Source organism: Pinus tabuliformis, chromosome 2_1 (genome assembly GCF_031772625.1).
Source record: "Pinus tabuliformis cultivar Carrire ecotype Pingquan chromosome 2_1, CPIR1, whole genome shotgun sequence".
Lineage (NCBI taxonomy): Eukaryota > Viridiplantae > Streptophyta > Pinopsida > Pinales > Pinaceae > Pinus > Pinus tabuliformis.
Genome location: NC_142299.1, coordinates 520,647,411 through 520,669,956, shown reverse-complemented (window position 1 = coordinate 520,669,956; position 22,546 = coordinate 520,647,411).

Here is a 22,546-nt window from a genome sequence, read left to right as displayed (position 1 = left end):
GTTATGCTTTCCTAGAATACAAGCATCACATTGCTTAAGTTTCCTGGGAATTGTAGGCAAACTAGCAATACCATTTTTCTTCAACAAGCGGAGGTTGTCACAGTTCAAATGTTCTAATCTAGCATGCCATAATAAACTTGATGGAAGTGTACCTTCTGCATAATGAGAATTGTATGATAAATGTTTTCCACGAGCATAGGTTCCTTGTAGCTTGAGAAGCCTTTCTTCTTCTATTCCCCTCATGACAAGTGAGTGGTCAGATGCTTTTCTTACCTCAAGCTTGTCGTCAAACATATGAATGGAGTGACTTTGCTGGCGAATGTGGACCAAGGAAAACAAATTTCTCTTCAGCTGTGGGAGATATAGAACATGATGTAGAAGAAAGTCTAGAAGACCAAGCAGTTTAAGCATAAATGTGCCAAGCCCTGATGGCTTGATTTTTTATTGGTCTGGAAAGTATACTACTCCATCAACATTGTCAATAAATTCTTCAAAAAAATATTTCCTATGAATCATGTGGCAAGTTGCTCCTAAATCAAGCAACCAATTTATTTTCCAAGTAGCAAGTGAAGCATTAAATAAATCTTCATTTACTCCAATATTACATTGTGCCACAACATAGTGAGCGGATTCAGGTGCTTTACCTTTGTTTGTATCATCAGTTTTACCTTTCTGTTGGTTTCTTTGCTGCTCAATTTTGTCCCATGGTAACTTGCATGTAGAGGCATCATGTGATCCATTTCTTTTGTAGTGTATGCAGTGAAAATCTACCTTTTCTCCTTGAGAGTGTATGCCCCCTTACCTCTGAAATATATTCCTCTTCATCTTCGACCACCTCTTCCTCTTAAAGAATCTTGAGCAGGATGCCTTTCTTTATGAGCAAGGCACACAACCTCTTTAGAAGATTCAAGGGTTGTCTTCTTTCCAAAAGCTTTCTCTCTTTCAGTAATATTTTTCACAAGAGAGTCAAAATTGATGTCTTTAATATTTCAATTTGCTTGCAATGACTGAAGATAATTGGAGTAAGTAGGATAAAGTTCCTTGAGAAAAGCAATAAGAGGAATATCCAAATCAATTTTAGTTTTTTGGATATCATGCATTATAGACTTTACTTCAAATGCAAGAGCAAGACGATCATTATTTTGCAGTTCAAGAGTGAAGAACTATAATAACTATGTAAGGGAACCATTTCCTTGTCAATTTATGATTGATACTCAAAAGTTACAATTTCCATGTAACTCTTTAATAAGGTGTTAAGAGATCTTGTTTTGAAAGATCTAAAAAAGGGTTCCTCTTTCTTCTAATTGTTTTTCCAATTCTTTATAACTATAATTTTGCATGAATTCCCTTGAATTATTTGAGTAGATTCATATATAAGTAAATCTTGCCTTATTCATACCCTAATTTAGTGGTTCAAATTAGATGAATTCCTATAGATTTGAAAACCTAATTTTGGAATTTTTTAGGCATTTTAGGGTGTGCCAACTAATTTTATGAACAACAATAACAACCTAGTCATTATTTTCCTTAAGTATACTTGTGAGCATAACCATTTATTGCTACCGTTAGAACAGGTGCAAATGTGTCCTATAAGTGCTTAGTTAGTCATTTCTTGATAAATTTTGGAGTTCTAAAGGTGGGAATTGTGGTGTTATGAATGATAAATCTCATTCAAGAATGATGGAATTGATGCTTATGATTTACAAGAATGGATTATTTTTATTATTTATTTGTGATTGCCTCCTTAGATAAAGGGTTGTTTAAATCCCTCACGCCCTTACCAATTGATGTTTCTTCTACATGAAATGTTATTACATCTATTATGAATGTTCTTAATGTTTTAAATTAGGTGAATACATCTATTTTTGGTCATTAGGTTACATGATTTAGTTCCTCATCGAAGATAAAAATGGCTCATTCCCCATATCCATGAAAACATGTAAATAAATTCATAAAAATATTATGTGACAATTATGAATGAGCTTAAATATTTTAATGAGGCATTCATCTCTATTATGGGATGGGTTATGTCATGTATTTACCCCAAGACAAGTAATTGTTATTCTCTAGGACTTTATTCTAATCTTTGTGACAATGTACATGTAAGAATGGGACAAAAGACCTATAAATTAAAAAATCATTCCTTATGATTATTGCATCCTTAATAAATATAGGAACACACTTCTAACCATTAAATAATGTGCTAATTTCATGAGTCTAAGGCCATGGAACTTAAAGCCCCGGGATTTATCTTTATTAGAGAAGGAAATGAGTCACTTAATTAGGAGATTCTAAGTAAATTAAAGAACTTTCAACATGGATGAACTTCTAAAATAGAAATAATATGTGAATCATATCGTTATCCTTATGATGATTTGATTATCCCCTTTATGCTTAGTTGTCATCCTCTTTAATATGGTGATGTGTTGCAAATTATAAATTGATAGTCTAAATGAGTTGAGAATTTAACCTTACTTATATGTTAAGATATTTGTTGTAGTGACATTGTTATTTAAATATTGAAGATTGAGTCATGTAAATCTAAACATTGTTAAAGTAATAAAGAGGAAGGGTTTTCTTTTGAATTGATCTTATATTATTGAAATTTGATTTTCATATTGTCGTTGGCATTGCATTATTAGACTAACAATCCCTCTTTGTTGATGTTGATAATGTATATACATTATGTCAGTGACACCCAAGAAACTTTTTAATATTGTAATATTTAAAAGGATGGGCCACTTTGTATTGGATTCAATCTTTTAAGGATTAACATTAACCCCTTCTTGAGAAATTACATGACCTATAAATTCAACCTCTCATTCATCAAATGCACACCTGGATGTCTTAGTGTATAATTAGTTTTCTTCTAAGATTTGAAGAAATGTCTCTAAATGAGAGATGTCATCATGCCAAGTCCTACTATAGATCAAAATTCTATAAAAATAGACTTGCCTTTGAAATTGTGAGTTGAATATTTTGTTCACGAGGCTCTCAAAAGTGAAATTGTGAGTTAAAGGTTTTGTTCATGACGCTCTCAAAAGTGTATTGAGCATTGATATAGTTAACTAGCATAACCATGAAATCATAGTGATCTTAATGAGTTGGAAGGATGTCATGGAAACATCTTCATTTTTTATTTGGATTTGATGATAACTAAAACATAAATTGAGTTTGGAGAATTAGATAGCACGATGGAGTTCATCTAGTACCACATCAATTGGAATGGGAAACTTATAATTTGTTGAAATTTTATATAATTCATTGTATTATATACCAACTACCATAAATCATCTTTATTTCATGCCAAGATGATGCAACTTGGTTGAATGATTCATGTATCTAGTCATCCTTGAACTAAATGCTTAATTTCACTTTTATGCTAAAAAGAGAAGTAATATGGCCTATAGCAAGATGGAATTATCTCTAGAATCAAGGTTTTTTTATGGTCATGGTCATCAAATTGAAGGAGGCTCTTCAAATACCTAAACATGTTTATTCATGACTATATACATATCCATGTGAATTGTAAGTGGTTGTTTTAGGTTCAGAAGTATAACGTCGGACTCTTCAACTTAGCCACAAACCTCCATAATGATAGGCAGCAGATCTAATTCTCATGACACCTTTGAAAATTAAAAACAGCATAAGATTGATTATACACCATGACATGACCCAGGTCTAAACACCTTCGTAATCCCACATCATAACGCTCAAGATCTGATGTCGATAAGTCAACAAGATTGGTTAGACGGTTATCAGATGTTTGGAGTGAAACAGCAGTTAATTCCTCTGAAGTGTGCGAAGACCCCAATACCACCAAGGACTTCTGGGATGGTTTGAGGCCGGAAAAATACCCTTTGGCTAGGCCCAAAATCCACAAACCTACTCCCATACCACGATCCAATATGTGGCCTCAAAGTTCGTTCTCCTCACCTATGGGCACTCTCGGCCCCCTCAAATATCATCGTATGAATGCAAAGCCCTTATTTGTACAAAGATGGACTAGCTTGGTGTCCACACATCAACGTATGAGGGTAACCTCCATTGTAAAGGCTGTCATACCCTTCTCCATCACAACCAGCCTTTGCATGGCTGCATTCGTGTGGGCTCAAGTTGGATTGGTGCCAAGATTATGTGTACACATGCTACACAGACTTTTGGGTGGACGAACTGATGCAAGAGCATCCGAGCATCTTAATGAAAAAAAACTAGAGAAAGAAGACACGTGGACAACTAGGCCAACCGTGAATGGAAATCAGTTAGTGAACAAATTTCAATTAAAAATTCAGTTATAACAAGATATTACAAATTCATTCGTGCATCAAGAGAGAGAGAGAATGTGTGCGTGTGAGAGAGTGTAAGTAAGGAGATAAAATGTACTTGTAGGAGATTACGGTTTTAAGGCTGAGATGCCTTAAATTGTAATCGAGTCTGTACATAATGGAAATGCATCTTATGAGAATTTGTGTCTGTGTATCTTTTGTTTGAATTGTTTGCCAACGATTTGGTTTTTTAGATAGGGACAAGGACAATGACAAAGGAAGGCCTCGGGTTGTATTGGATCGGCCCAGTCGACCAAGGAATGATCCACTGTCGGCATCATCTTTATTAGACGCTCCAGAGATCAATGCACCAAAGATGAGGCTGAAGTCGAATCCATTTGGAAATTTTGGCCCCCAAGAGGAGGTTTTGGCTGAAAGAGGTGACGATTAACATGGAATCGGAGATTGAGAGCAGAACCTCCAGTCATCCCACTAGTTCCCACTCGAGCCGCCCGCAAAGTCCTCTCACTGATGCTGCACCCCCTCAGGCTCGTCCTAAGGTTAATCCCTTTGGAGATGCGAAACCACGTGAAGTTTTGTTGGAATAAAAGGGAAAGGATTGGCGCAAAATGGATTTTGAGCTGGAGCATCGCAGATGAAATAGACTTGAGACAGAGAAGGAGCGGCAGCAAGAATCTGCGGAAGAAATAGCAGCAAATAACCCCAAAACGAAAGCACGTGTGTGGATGAAGAACGATGAGAACGTCATCATGCATTGTCACCTGGTTTGTTCTGGTGAGGGCCTTTAGTATTCCAAGGACAAAGCCTAGTTCTTGAAAAGATGAATGACTCGTTGGCCCATAAGGCAAGTGAGACCGTGAGAAGCGTTTCTGATGAGCTTCATGGGCCTATAACCCACAAGCCTCAAGAACGGTTATTGGGGAAATGGGATTTTGGTTCACCCCCAAAATCCCGTCCCCATCAAGTGGTATCAGAGAGGGAAAAGATTTCCTATGGAAAGGAGCTTTTTGATGTGAAGAAAGCAGAGGTACAGTTTCGTTGAAGATTTGTAATCTTGTAATTTTTTATTTTATTTTGTGAAGGTCAGAAGATTGCGGAAAACCTAGAGCAGGAGTGCTCAATTGGTTTGAGAGGAGAGAACCAGAGAAATGCCAAAAGACTAAGCTTAGGAGAGGAGCTTGGTAAGGTATCTGGTAGCAGGGAGGACTTGCTATTGCAAAGGTTTGGTTGCAGCTCACAGAAGACCATGAAGGCAGTTCCATTGAAGAAGTGAAACAGTGGGTAGAATTGCTAAGGACAAGGAAATGCATATGACCAAGAGGTCATAAATTTTTGTACCTCGGGAGTCTGATGCAGGAGCATCTGAGCACCTTAGTGAAAAAAAAACTAGAGAAAGAAGACACATGGACAACCAAGCCAACTATGAACAGAATTCAGTTAGTGAACAAATTTCAGTTAAAAATTCAGTTAAAACTGCCATGTATGTATAACGAGATATTAATAATTCGTTCGTGCATCAAGAGATAGAGAACGTGTGCATGTGAGAGAGTGTAAGTAAGGAGATACGATGTAGTTGCAAGAGATTATGGGATTATGACTGAGATGCCTTAAATTGTAATCGAGTCTGTATATAATGGAAATTCGTCTTATGAGAATTTGTGTCTATGTATTTTTTGTTTGAATTGTTTGCTAGCGATTTGTTTTTTCAGACAGGGATAAGGACAGTGACAGGGGAAGGCCTCAACTTATATTGGATTGGCCCAGTCGACCAAGGAATGATCCACTGTCAGCATCATCTTTATCAAATGCTCCAAAGATCTATGCACTAAAGATGAAGCCAAAGTCAAATCCATTCAGAAATGCCTGCCGCAGGGAGAAGGTTTTGGCTAAAAGGGGTGATGATTAAAGTGGACTCGGAGATTGAGAGCAAAACCTTCAATTGTCCCACCAGTTCCCACTCGAGCCACCCACAAAGTCCTCTCACTGATGTTGAACCCCCTCAAGGTCATCCTAAGGTTAATCCCTTTAGAGATGTGAAACCACGCAAAGTTTTGCTAGAATAGAAGGGAAAGGATTGGCGCGAAATGGATTTTGAGCTAGAGCATCGCAGAGTAAACAGACCTGAGATAGAGAAGGAGCGGCAGCAAGAATCCACGGAAGCAACAGTAGCAAAGAACCCCAAAAAGAAAGCACGTGTGTGGATGAAGAATTATGAGAATGTCATCATGCATTTTCACCTGGTTTTTCTGGCAAGGGCCTTCAATATTCCAAGGACAAAGCCCAATTCTTGAAAAGATGAATGACTCATTGGCCCATAAGGCAAGTGAGACCGTGAGAAGCATTTCTGATAGGCTTCGTGTGCCCATAACCCACAACCCTCAAGAACGATTTATTGGGGAAATGGGATTTTGGTTCACCCCAAAAATCTCGTCCCCATTAAGCAACTTAATGAAAAAAAACCAAAGGAAGAAGACACGTGGATAACCAAGCCAACCGTGAACAAATTTTAGTTAAAAAATTAGTTAAAACTGCCATGTATGTATAACGAGATATTAGGAATTCGTTTGGGCATCAAGAAATAGAGAAAACATGGGCGTGTGAGGGAGTGTAAGTGAGGAGATACAATGTAGTTGCAAGAGAATACGGGATTAAGGTTGAGATGCCTTAAATTGTAATCGAGTCTATATATAATGAAATGCGTCTTATGAGAATTTGTGTCTGTGTATTTTTTTGTTTGAATTGTTTGCCAGCGATTTGGATTTTCTGAAGCCATGGCGTTTTTGTCAAATGGCCAAAGCAAAGCCTCTCACTCAGGCCACAGCCACAGCGACTCCGATTCAGAAGAACGGAGATTGTGTGAACGTTGGAGAAATCAGACATCATGGCCATTGTACTCCATGTTAGCAGAAAGAGAAGAATGGTGTGTGAACAACCAAATCAATGTGGAGGAGAAAGTGTGGAGCTCCGAGCAAAATCAATGTGAGATACTGTGCAAAGGACCTCATGGACTAAACATGTTACCTTGAAGACGTGTGTGGTTTTGTATTAAGAAATTAAAGAGTGTGTATTTTCTTTCCCCTCCGTGGATAATAAATTAACATGCTCACATATTTTTGTGACCTGTGTGGATTTTATTGAACCTATGTGTAGCCTTTCGCAAGAAGGAGCAGCAGCAAGAATCTGCGGAAGCAACAGCAATAAAGAACCCCAAAAACAAAGCGCGAGTGTGGATGAAGAACAATGAGAACATCATCATGCATTGTCACCCGGTTTGCTCCCTTCAGTATTCCAATAACAAAACACATATCTTGAAATGATGAATGACTCTTTGGTCCATAAGGCAAGTGAGACCCAGTTGTATGAAAAGGTGGGAAGTGTTTCAGATAGGCTTCGTGGGCCCATAACCCACAGGCCTCAAGAACGATTTATTGGGGAAATGGGATTTTGGTTCACCCTCAAAATCTCGTCTCCATCATGTAGGCATACACAAGCGTTTATGTTTTTGTTTGGCTATTGTATGTCAACAATCCACCGTGGCATAGTCTAGTTGGTTATGAATGGCCTTCTCAAACTCACCATTAGAACGTTTTCATTATACATTGAGTAGAACCTATAGAGAATATTTTAAAATTGATAGAGGGATTTTAAGTTTTATTTTTCTGATTGAACCCCAATTATATTGGGAGATTAAATTGTATTGGTTTTTCTTTTCAACATTAAGACTTTTCTATACATGATTGGGTTTTGAAGAAGCTCTAATGAAAGAAACTTGATATTAAAATCATTTTTGTTCTTTCAAATTCTGATTTCCAAATCCCTTAAAAGTCAATAGGGTTTTTAGTCTTATTAACAAAATTGGATGAAAGATTACAACGTGTAAAGACATATAATTTTATACAGAGAGTAAATAATGGTTCATAAAAGAAGAAAGGAAAGAAATTTAAGATCAATCCATAATTTTTGGCATTTACATTTTGATCTCCTAAAGGAAAGAAATTTGAAATAAATCCATAGCTTTTGGCATTTACATTTTGATCTCCCAATCCCTTAAAAGGTGGTAGAGATCTTTATTCTCTCTTAAACAAAGTTCGGGAAAGATTATAGCATGCAAAGCCATTCCATTATATATAGAGAAGAAAAAGGTCATAAAAAAAATAAAGAACACAATAGAGGCCATAAAACAATTTGCTCCATTGTTAACTAGTCATGTGAGACCCACTATTTCAACTCCATTGAGGTAGTTAAGGCTTCAAAATCCCATTTCCAAATCAAATCAAATGGAAAGGTGAGAATTCATTTTTAAGATTTAAAATTTTGCAAGACTTCCAATGACCAATGGTGTTTAAGACCACTTTCCTTTGTTTCTGTAATTTACACTAGCTTTATAGTTGTCATTAGAGAGAACTCAAAACTTGGACATCATCCAACAAGGATTGGAACTCAATTTTGATCTTCAATTTACAAATTTTCAAAGAGTATCCATTCATTAATGATAATTACTATTTCTTATTTCCAAATATTTAGTGAAGACTTTTACTACTTAGTCTTCATCACAAAACCTAAATTTTTACTCTTGTAATAGGATTTATAAATCCATTAAGATAACCTACCCTTGAGTAGCATGTTCAAGACTTGTTTTACATGGTTGGTCCAAGACTAACCCTTGTATTCAAATCCTTCTAGAAGTATTTTACTACTGAGATAACATTCAAGGGTACTCAAGTAGATGAGAGGCTAAATTTCCTTACCCTTCCAAACATAAATTTTCTTTGAAGAGGCTTACTACAACTATATCATCATTGGTATCAATTGATTAAAATATTCCTCTAAATGTTATACTCATTTCCCATTAAAATTCAATCATGTAACCATATACACACAAATCCAATTTTAAATGCAACAAGCAATAAATTTGTGTGCACATCCATAAGGATCATTGCCTTGAAATCTCACAAAAATTACATTACAATTAAATCACATAAACACGTATCTACTTTAATTTAAAAGTTGTCTATGATCGATGAAGGTTGAGTCTTTTTCCACCCAACCATAGGCTCAATTTTCTGATTAACCCTTTTTTAGTTAGCCATCCTCTAACTAGACCATGATTTCATCAAAATAATTTACACTTAATCAAAAGATAGTGCAAAAATGAAGGCCACTCTCCTTCATAACTAGAAAATTGGCAAGGTTTTGCTTCAGCCTTTCTAAACTAAGAGCCTGCCCAATGTCATACATGTCTTCTCAACTAACTTGCATAGCATGAGTCCTTTTTCTATCCCATTAGTCCCTCAACACCCTCCCCTCTAAAGCCTTACATGCCTGCCCAAATAAACCCAAAAAATGCAACTCTCATTTATAGCAAGGATGCTTCTTCCTAATTTTTTCAACGTGAATGAATCTAACAATCCACCGTTGTTTTATTATCAACTAGAATGTTTTGACTACATAATTTCATTTAGATTTTTTCCCCAAACCCATTTGCATGTGTCCCATGCTTTCTACTTGCAAATTGGCATTGTTCTACCCCTCTCATCATGATATGTCATAGCTCAAATTAGCAATTTTGTGGGACCAAGTTAGCAGTGATGAGGCAATGGAACAAAATTATATAAATTTATATTACTTCCCCCTAAGCATGATGTCTTTTCCCACTCTAGTTACCTATCTAGTGCTTGAGAGCCCTGTGAAAGCTTGGTGGAACCATTCCTATCTTACTATGCTTCCTAAGTCACCTATAACGTCCTCATACCTTGGATCTGGCTTGGGAATGATCAACTATAAAAGAAATACAATGTAACTAATCTCTAGTTAGGAGGAGGGTGGAAGTCTCTCATTCAATTGCAGGTTAAATAAACCACATAAATAACAAAACTTACAATAAACCAGATAAATAACAAGACTTATGCCCTTCTATTCTTGAGTATGTTAATTATGATTAAAAAAAATTGAATATATTCCTTTACATGAAATATGCATGAATACTAAAAAAATTATATGACCAAAATGAATAATCTAGTAGATATGTTTATAGTTAAGGGTAATGGTAATTCTGTTGAAGGATTTAGACTTTATATTGCATATTGGATGAATCTTAGGATTTTGCAATACCACTGGGATTCGGTGCAGGCCTGATTATGTTAGTTGCATATTTGTAAACACATATATATTAACACAATTCCATTCCATACAAAATTTATGGCGACATAGAGCAGTCAATGTCAGTGAGGCCTCACTGATTTTAATTTTGTATATACATAATCACCGACTATAATCCCTGCCATTGTTTCTAGTAACAACTTGGATTTGCTTACTATTACGTTAAGCTCGTTACTATGGTTAATGACATGATAGGCCCTTACTCGGTTACCAACATTATTCCCGGCAAGGCTTCGCAACATACTCATAATAAGACTGGTTGTATCATTCTGAGACCCATGTAACGGTTCTTGCATAATCACTAGTGCTAGTCTAGACAATTGTATTTTCGCTAAGACATATAAAATTGATGGGTTAGATATTAATGAATAGACTCTATGAAAGTTGGATTGGGCTTCAGACCTTTTGTATAAAGCTTAACGTTATAGACATAAAATTTATATGGTCGTTGACGTCAGCTCGGCTAGGACTCACAAAAATATTGTTAAACACAAATATTAAATTTGATGTAATCGACCTGGTATCTACATTACCTCGACCTGGGTATCCCTTTGACGTTTAATTGTGTTAATATATATTTTTCCACTCGCTAAGTTAATTATGATGGTTAATTATGATTACGAGTAAATATATGAATACTGGTGTAATTTAGTTGTATTTAGTGAGATATTTTGGAAATTTTTCTGGTAGGTTTTTCTGTTATAATTTCTCTAAAAACTGGTAGGAATTTATTGAAATCACAAGCATATAGATAACTCAATTGTCCTGCACAACTGAAGTGCCCTAATAATTTTTCAAAGTTCTGAATCTATATATACAATCAAAAAACCAATTTAAATAACACAAATTAAGATCTCACTTTTTTCAGTCAAATTCCAACAAGTCCAAAAAATCACACTAAAAACTACTTCATATATATATATATATAATTATAGGTTTAATAACACTTTTTAATATCTTCTTGTAATTATTGTTATATAACTACTATGTTAATGTTAATTATATATTATATATATATATATATATATATATATAATCCACACCACAATTATGGCACTCCAAAATCATTATCATTCGAGGTTTAATAACACTTTTTTTCGTATCATCTTGTAATTATTGTTAAAACATTTCCCATCATTTTGTAACTTTTATGGCTATTGGGTTTACATGAATGTATATGTCATCTTAATGCTACTCGAATAGAATAGTGAGAGTTGGGATGTGATTAATATTATTGTACACTAGAGGTTTAATAACACTTTTTTTCCTATCATCTTTTAATTATTGTAAAACATTTCCTATCATTTTAATTATTGTAAAACATTTCCTATCATTTTGTAACTTTTATGGCTCTTGGTTTTACATGAATGTATATGTCATCTTAATGCTACTCCTCGAATAGAATAGTGAGAGTTGGGGTGTGATTAATATTATTGTACACTAAAAGTTTGAGTGGATCAATAATGTGGTGTTGCCCATTTTCAAAGGTGGACCTCTATGCAGAGTGAAAAACATAAAATATTATGCCTATGCCTCCGGTGCTTGTATTTGTCTAACCTGTCATCATTATCATTCCAATATAATAATTTGGATAAATGTTTTATTTTCAAAAAATGATAGTAGAGATAGTGTGAAAATAATTTAAAAAATAAGAAATAATAAATATGATAAATGTGTTTTTCTATATTTTTCAATTTAAAAATTGAATAGGTAAATGTTCAGGTGTTTTCCACCACTATCATCACCACCACCACCACATGGATTTACATATAATCTTTTATATATATATGATTGTAGATAAACCCAGTAGTGTGTATATATGTGTGGGGGGTTTGATCCCATAGTGTGAGTGTGTATATATATAGATATATATATTCGAGGAGTTCACACTGTGGAATAATAGATCCACAAGGTAACCAATATGAGAAAAAGAGGCCATGATTTGGTTACTATATGTAATTATATACAAATATAAATAAATGATAAGTTCTGATATGTGTAAGAAATATGTGTGTTGATTCTAGGGGTAAATTTTTAGAATCAATATACATGATTAGAATAAGAGACATGTTATGTATTTAATTCATGGCATGGGTATAAACTCTGCTTTATATAGGTATGCCTATGTAACTCTTTCCTTCTTATGGAGTTGATTAGATGACTAGGAATATATGATTGAGTTGGGCACAATGGTTAGATTAACATGTAGTTTTCATAAATGTTTTAGAAAATGACATTCTTGGAACCCCACTATATAATTTATTATGAATTAAATTTCAGTAATACATTCCATGCCCCATAAAATACAAGTGATATGGTAGGTAGCATTCACAGGGTGTTACACCATGACACAACTATAGCTATCCTTTTCATATGCAAAATTTGTACAACCTTGGATCTAGGTGATGTAATTACTGCATGACTACTAGTTTTAATTAGTCTATAGAAATCACCTTGTAAGCTTTTATAAAAGGAATGAAAATATAATCTGAAAGAGAAATCCCTATGTGATAAGTGGTTTATTTATTTTGTTGTTCATTTTTCAACTATTATGTGATTGACACAATGCTTCGAAAATTATGTTTATGATTTTAAATATATTTTTTTTTTATTTATTCCACATGAGAACATTATAACAGCAGTTGCATGGGTTGAAAATTTCACATGACATTAGATTTATTTATCTAATTGAGATTCTCAAGTATTTACAATAGTAAATCAACTACCAAAAAGAAAGACCCAACATTTAGAGAATATCAATATTCCTTTTCTTAAGGAATAATTTTTGGATCTCATAATTTGTGCATTAAAATACAAAGATGATCTCATCTAGCCTCATATTTGAAGATAGGCTAGATGGTGACTCAAGTTCTCTACCATGAAAATTCAGGGTTACATTATTATTTCAAGAGAATGATCTCTACGGTACTATAAGGATATTATATCTTCACCTACGAATCTCTACCAACTGGCAGCTCACAAGAAGAAAGAAGTGAGGACCAAAAAGAAGTCCAAAAACATCTAAATGCATTAGGTCAAGAATCTTCTTAGACTTCTCTCTTATAGCATGAATCATTTCCTAAAGACAAAAGGTGACCTCCTTACTAGGTCTCACAAGTTCAAATCTATAGTTAAAAACTATATAGTAAAGAAGATCAAAGTCTTGGGATTGGATAATGGGGGGGAGTATGCCACCAAGGATTTTGAGGGCTTCTAAAATGGAAAGGACTAAAGATGTATTTAAATCTTCCATATAACCCACAATAAGAGGATTTGTAAAGGGAAAGAATCAATCCATAATAAGTGTTACTAAGGCCAAGCTTCATTATTAAGATTTGACAATGTTTCTTTATGTGTAGGAATGTAAAACAATTGTCTACATCTAAAATTAGTGTCCTCACGACATCTTGGAGGACAAGATATTGAAGGAGGCATTTACTAGTGTGAAGCTAGAGGTGAACAGTTTCTATATCTTTGGTTTTCCATTTTATATTCATGTAATAATAGAAAACAGAACTAAGTTGTAACACTCTAGCAAGAGGGGTTTATTTGTAGTTTACAAGAAGATTTCAAATGCCTACAAGTTCTATATTCCAAAGAAAAGGAAGATGGTAGAAAGTAGTGATATAATGTTTGAGCATGAATTTGCATCTAGAAAGTCCCATAAGCTTGTCCTAGTGAAAAAGGATGAGGAATAGGAAGCTTTGAAGGTTAATCCAAGGTCACTAGTGATTTCTAGAGAAGTACGACATCATTTAACTAAAGAGGAGGAGACAAACCCTTCCACTTTCTTTACGAGACCTCAATGGTTCACTTGGGCCTTGAGGGATTCTTAGGAGTGTGTTGAGGCTTTGAGGATCACCTTTAAGAGAGAAAAGCTTTGAAGAAGTTTCTAGACTACATGAAATTATAAAGAAACATTATAGATTTTGAGTCTTCTATCTTCTCATAGGAAATATACAATAAGGCATAGCAAGATACCATGGTGGTGGAGTACACCTTCATCATGAAGAATGATATTTGGAACAAAGGGCCATGACTAGAATGGAATTTAGTAGTGAGTTATAGGAAGCTCTATGAGATCAAGCATGCAATAGATGGAAACAATAAAAAGTTCATAATGAAGTTTGTGACAAGAGGTTTCTCCTAAAAAGAGTAGACTATGAGAAGCATTTTCTCTAGTTTCCAAGTGCACTTATATTATAGAAGTTATGTCCTTATTTTCATTTATGGGATGGAGAATACATAAAAAGCATGTAAAGACAACTTTCTTAATGGGATCGTTTAGGAAGAAGGTACATAGATAAACCTTTTGGATTTGAGATAAATGGGAAGGAATCCCATGTTTGCAGGCTTAATAAAGTCTTGTATGTGCTCTAGTATAGACCAATATCATGATATTTCAATAAAGAAGGATATATTCTAGGTATGGGTTTCATTAAGAACGAAACAAATCCTAACTTATATTATATATTTGTTAGCATTGATCTACTTATTTTGGTGTTGTACGTATCTAACTTATTTGCAAGGTATGGATTTCATTAAAAATGAAACAAATTGTAACTTATATTATATATGTATTGGGACTAATATACTCATTTTGGTGTTGTATGTATCTAACTTATATTTTACGATTCTAGAGATGCTCGTTGCAAGGTGAAAAACTAACATGACAATTGAGTTCAAGATTAAGGCCATCAGTATGATGTATTACTTCTTGGTTTTTTAGGTTTGGAATAGATCAAGGGATAATTTCCTTAGGTAAAGTTAGTATGTAGTTGATGAAACATTGTTATCCTATGGTCATGCCCATGATCACTACTCTAGAAAAGGTGATATTTTTAGATTCAAAATTTGTGGAACCCAGTTGTACAAGAAGTTGATAGGCTCCTTGATGTATTTGATTGACACTAGGCAAGATATATATTTTGGAATGAACACCTAGACTCGGTTCATTATGGAGCCAAGGAAAGAGAATTGGGTAGTGATAAAATGTTAGTCTCATGTTCCAAAAGTTGATGTTGTTAGATAGATTTATTATCTCAATAAATTTATTCTAGAATGTATTTTTTAGAGTGATAAAGTTAGTTCTAGAAATGTTGTATTCACTAGAAAATAAATAGGCAGTGTCACATCCTTGTCATAGTGATTACCTTTGAATTAGTAATCAAGGACACATGGCATGTTGAGATGAGGTTAGGGAGGTTATATATATGATATGACTCTCGTTCTTTATGTAATTTTTTTTTCATTGACAATAAATTTACATGTTTAAAGATAGTATTAATTTTTTCATAATTTTAAAACCAAGGTAAAAAAGAGTTTGATATGATGAGAGCATCATCCTAAGGAAAAATGCATGATACTTCAAAAAAAAGACCTTAATATTTATGTATGGTTTCTAAGCATGGTTTCTTCATTAACAAAGGATTTTTCGTCATAAATATACTTTATTAATTAAAAAATTTGTTTTAAAATGTTGTAATCTAAATCTTCAATCTTTTAATATTGAAAGAATTATTCTTTCTAGTTATTGAAATCTATTTTTGAGAATTACAAAAAAAGGAAGAGAAAGAGGAAGGATGAAGTGCTCTATATTTTGAAATTTCCCTGGTCTTATAAATCTGGAAACTATTATTTTTCACTCAAATGATTTGAAATGTTTTTTTGTTCATCTTGTAATTTCTTTTAAATTTTTCGACCATGTAATGCAAGGGGGATAAACGAAATGAAATGAAATGATATTTTAACGTCCACAAGACTAAAAATAGTCTATGGGACTATTAGTTCCCTGCATTTTGTCTTTTTCAATTCAATACATTTCTTGTTCAAATTGATGATGAGCTGGCCCAACTTTCCAACAATCCCCTCACTGAAAAGACAATGCCAAAAAACCGATGCTAGCATATTCCCATAACTTTCTCTTATGTCTTTGAATGCATCACATTCAAAAATCAAATGTTTTTCCCATTCCACTGGCCCAAATGTGAAAAATGTACACACCCATTCTTCCCATGATTATTTAGGCCTTTTCCACCGTCTTGTTTCACATCGAAGTTGATGTGAGTTGGTTCTTAATTAAGAAATAAGAACCTTTACCCTCCACAGAATGCTAGCTCCAATGAGCTATTTTTGTTGTAGATCACACATAGGCTTGAATTCCTCAATGTAGTACTTCTTCTTACTACTAAATTATTTTCCCCATACCCGTTTACGAAACTTCTCCATAACAAAATCCTTTAGCTACTTTTTATTTGTGGGATAGGCATTGATGTAGATATTCCATTTTTGCATCCATATGTATTTTTGTTTCATCCATGTTTTCTTTCCTTCACTCGTGCCTTCATTGAAGATAAAATTAGTCCATCTACCTACTCCCATTTTCTCAATGCCTTTTAGATATCTTATGAGCCGCATTGTAGCAATTTCTTTGATGGGAGTTGCTCCTATTTCACTCAATATTATCTCATAAGATACCAATTTTTTTATTTTAAAATTTCTCATGATCAAGTGTTTTTGGATTTTCTCAATTTGTTTCCATTTTGAGATGGGGTTTATGCTAGCCCACAACTCACACCCATATAGTATCCTTGGACAAATTAGGGGTCCAAAATGTGTTTTAGTTTTTTCCAATCCCATAGCTCTGCCTCTCTACATCTGTTTTGAAGATCATATAATGCTTTCCACGCTCTTAAAATTATCTTCTTTCTACAGTCCTCCCAATTAGGTTTGTTGTTGAAATCAATCCCAGGGTACTTGTACTCATTTACTTCTTCAAGAATGTTGCCTTCAAAGAAGAACGTTTGTTGGCTCTACTTCCTTTTATTAGAGAAAATCATTATTTTGGTCTTGCTAGTATTGACTTACATCCCCACTTCTCTATAAAAATACTCAAGGGCATATAGGTTCATTTTCAATCCATGGGTTGATTTAGAAATCAATACAATATCATCCACATATAAAAGAAGTTTTATCACAAACTCCCCCAACCGAACACCATCTCCACCTTGTAGCCATCTCCACCTTGCATATTTAGCCACTCTTCCTTTTTATCAATATATAAGCCAAAAAGAGTAGGAGATAGAGGGCAACCTTGTTTGACTCCAATGTCACTTCTAAAGCTTTCTGAAATACCTGTTGAGGTTCTAATTTTGACTTTCACCTCTTCATAAAGTCTATGGAGAGTGACCCTATAATGCAAAGGAATTGCAATTTCTTCTATTCTATGCCACAACTTATCTCTAGGGACTGTGTCAAATGCCTTTTTGAAGTCAACAAAGTAGCAAAATGCTTCTTCTTTGTCCTCCCAAACCTTTTCAACAATGTGTCTCAACGTGATACCATGACCCACTATAGAACGCTTCAGCCTAAAACCTATTTGTCCTCTTGCCCTATTTTATTTTACTTCTACCCACTTATTGATTCTATTTTCTACCATGTTGTCGAAAAGCTTTGCAAACAAAGAATTGATCATAATGGTTCTATACTTGGAAGGATTATTAATGTCTCCACTTTTGAAAAGGGGTATTGTTGGGCTAGTTTTCCAGTCCCTTGGGAATCCTTGATGAATAATGTTGTTGAATATTTCTATGTTGTGTGGTGCAAGAGTATTCATTGCCCATTTTAGATACTCTTCTTGAAGTTCAACCAAGTCCTTTACCTTTCCTTTTTTCAGCTTCTTAATTCCAATCTCCACCTCATGTAGCATGAAGAGCTTTGTAGTCATGTTAATCCTGGAGGGAGGCTCCACCTCTGATTATTTCTCATAGAGTTTCTTTGCATATTCAAACCATTGATTGGTTGTAATATTATTTTTGATTTGCTTCTTCCTTGGTTGAAGTTCCTGTCAGAAAAGCTTTTGGTTATTTTTGCTTAGATATATTAACTTTTCTGACCTTGTTTGCATGAACTCATATTTTTTCCTTTTTAGTATCTGCTTATATAACTTTACATTCATCTTCTCCTTGCCTGCCTTTTTCAAGGTTCTCCTTCCCATTTTGCATTCCTCATCAAACCAAGCATTTATAGGGAAACAATTTGATTATGATTTCCTATTTTTGGCTCTTTTGCACTTATCAAGTGCACTTTGGATTATATTTGTTAACTCATGACTGTTGAAGCTTTTGAAACAGTTTTCTCCTTCTAAATTAATCTCTCTAACATTGTTTTGAAGATAGTACAATTTTCTTGTGTTAGAAGAATTTTTCCCCTTGATAGTGATTGATGCTGATTGCCGAGAGCATTGGGTTTTTCTCCCATTTTGTCTTTCTTCTAACCATGATAACTTTATATAAATTGGGTTATGGTATGGTTTTAAGTCCCAAATATTCTCTCTAATCTTAACTTCATCTTTCTTTTCTATCAAGCTTTGTGAACACATCACATAGTCAATGACACTTGCCCCATGTTAGAAAATTATATATTACGGAGCAATGGAACACAAAAAAATATTGCAGAAATATAAACACATAAAACAAGAGAGACACAGATATAGATGGTTCGCCTAGTTTTGGCTACGTCCACGGAGAAACAGCCAGTCCTTCTTTATTATATTATCCAGCAAACTGAAGAGATACAACCTACAGCGAATCCGTTGTAACACCCTCTTCACTCTCAATCTCCTCTCTCTTCCTTACTCATAATATAGATGTGCATAGACGCAATAAAATTCCCTCATATATAGTGAGGGGTTGCCTTCTAGGGAAAAAAACCCTAAACTAAACATAACTTCTACCGTCAGATCATCTGCCTAATGAACGGCCCAGATTGACTAGAAATTACTAGACTTTTACAAGGCAATTTTACATCTATTTTTAACTCTAGGGGACCGCTGGCCCCTAGACCCCCCAGCTGGGGGGGATTAGCCCCCCCGGAACCTCGAGGGGGGGACAAGTCCCCCCCGCGTGGAGGGGTGTACAGTCTTCCTAGGGTATACATCCGGCCGAAACATTTGAATACAGAAGATAATAAGGCTCCACACCCAACAATCTCCCACTTGGAGACTGATTATAGCAACTCCATCGCTGCTTCAGTTGCTAGACAATGACTCCACTTTGGACTTGGCTATTTCTCACCTTCTTCATCATACTTGAAGACCAAATGAAACTAAGCAGATTCTCAATTTCTCCCTGGTTACAACTTTTGTTAGCATATCTGCAGGATTCTGGCTAGTGTGTACCTTTTCCAGCTTCAATTATCCATCTTCCAATGCTGACCATATGAAATGGTACTTGAGCTGTATATGTTTAGTCCTTGAAAGAAATGCAAAGTTCTTTGCAAGATGTATGGCACTCTGGCTATCACTGTATAACTTGCCCAACTCCTGCTTCTTACCCAATTCATCCAGAAACCTTTGTAACCAAATCATTTCTTTACTAGCCTCTGTAGCAGCCACATACTCTGCTTATGTTGTTGAAAGTGCAACAACACTTTGGATTTTTGAAACCTAACTAACAGTTGTTCCACCTACAGTAAATACATATCCTGTAGTGCTCCTCCTATTATCTCTATCACCTGCCATATCTGCATCAACATATCCCTGTAGAGAAATGTTTGAACCACCAAAGCATAATGCTTGATTTGTGGTACCTCTCAAATACCTGAGAATCCACTTCACTGCTATCCAATGTTCTTTTCCTGGATTGTTCATATACCTGCTTACAACTCCCACTGCATGTGCAATATCAGGCCTTGTGCAGACCATTGCATGCATTAAGCTTCCAACTGTTGATGCATATGGAACTTTAGACATATGAGCCGTTTCTTCCTGAGTCTTGGGACATGCCTCCTTACTTAATTTTAAATGACTAGCCAAATGTATACTAACTTGTTTTACATTCTACATATTAAACCTTTTCAACACCTTTTCTATGTACTCACTTTGAGACAATGTTAATTTGCGATTCTTCCTATCTCTAGTTATTCTCATACCAAGGATTTGTTTTGCAGCACCCAAATCCTTCATTGCAAATGTGTTTGCCAATTTCCTTTCGAGCACATCTATTTCCTACATGTTAAAACCTGCAACAATCATGCCATCTACATACAATAACAATATAATATAGATGCCATCATTTTTTCTTTTGAGATAAACACAATGATCAGAGTGACATCTAGTATAACCTTGTTCAGACATAAACCTGTCAAATTTTAGACACCACTGCCTTGGAGCCTGTTTTAAACCATACAAGCTCTTCTTCAACCTACACACTAGTTTCTCCTTCCCTTTTAGCTCCTTGTGGTTGTTGCATATATAGCTATTCCTCCAAATCCCCATGGAGAAAGGTTGTCTTTACATCTAACTGCTCAGGATGCAAATCTTCAGCTGCTACTAGACTTAAAATAGTTCTGATTGAAGTCATTTTAACAACAGGAGAAAATATTTCATCAAAATCAATACCTTTCTTCTGTGCAAACCCCTTCACCACAAGTCTAGCTTTATATCTCTATTTTCCTCCATCTTCTTCCTTCAGCCTGTAAACCCATTTATTCTGCAATGTTGTTTTACCTGGAGGCAACCTGACTAAGTCCCAAGTTTGGTTATGTGCTAAGGATTCCATCTCTTCTTTCATGGCTTTCTCCCACTTCTTCATGGTTTCTACCTGCACTGCTTCTTCATAACATTCTGGTTCACTAGAATCCGTCAACAATACATAATATAATGAAGGAGAGTATCGTTCAGGGGGTCTACTTATCCTGGTAGATCTTCTAACACCACTTTCCGGTGTTTGAGGTGCTTGTTTCTATTGTGGTTGTTGTTTTAGCTGTTGATCATTATGATTTTCAGGCACCATCACTTTTCCTGTGATATCATCAAGCACTTTGTATTCTATGTTTTCTTTTTCTTATTTCTTTTCCTGCAACTAATTCTTATACAAGACCTTTTCATTGAATATTACATCTCTACTCCTAATGATTTTGTGATTTTCATAATCATATAAGCGATAACCAAAATCATTAACACCATATCTAATAAAGGTACATTTCTTTGATTTTTCCTCAAGATTTGTTCTATTTTCTTTATTAATTTGGACAAAGGCTTCACAACCAAAAGTCTTTAAAAATGAGTAGTTTACCTTTTTACATGTCCATGCCTCCTCTGGAATACCACCATCCAAGGAACTTGAAAGCCCTCTATTTATTAGATAAACATCAGTATCTACAGCATCTGCCCAAAATTGTAAAGGCAATCTTGCATGCAATCTCATGCACCTTACACACTCTATGATTTTCCTATTCGTCCTTTTTGACACACCATTTTCTTGTAGTGTTCATGGAACTGTCTTCTCTCTGCGAATTCCATTCTGTGAACAGTACCTATCAAACTCTTTGCTGCAATATTCACCTCCATTATCTGATCTGAGATACTTCAACCTTTTCCCTATCTCATTTTCAACCAAAGCTTTCCATTTCTTGAAAGTATCAAATACATCAGTTTTATTTTGAATACAATAAATCCAAGTTTTTCTTGTTGCATCATCAATAAAAGTAACATAATAACGAGAGCCACCAAGAGATGATACCTGAGCAAGTCCCCATACATCAGTATGCACAATCTCTAATTTTTCACTCTTCTTTTCTTTCCCAACTCTAAGGAATCTGACTCTCTTATGTTTTCCATAAACACAATTCTCACAAAATTTTAAATCAACATGCTTCAAACCTGGAAACAAATTTCTTGAGTGAAGAATCTGCATCCCCTTCTCACTCATGTGCCCAAGGCTATGATGCCACAATGCCATATCTTCTCCTCTAGAGGTTAAAGCATTATCAAAATTATAAATACCATTGCATAAATACAATGTACCAACCTTTTCTCCTTTCACTATTACCAAGGATCCTTTGGTGACCTTCCAGGTTTTATCTATGAAAGTACTTATTCAACCTTCACCTCCCAACTGCCCTATTGAAATCAGATTTTTCTTCAGATCTGGAACATGCCTTACCTCCTTCAATATCCATTGATTTCCATTCTGATGTTTTATGAAAATTGTACCCATTCCAATGATTTTACAGGGTTTATCATCACCTAATCGAGCCTGTCCAAAATCTCCTTGAACATAATAATGAAAATTTTTCCTATTAGGTGTGGCATGGAATGA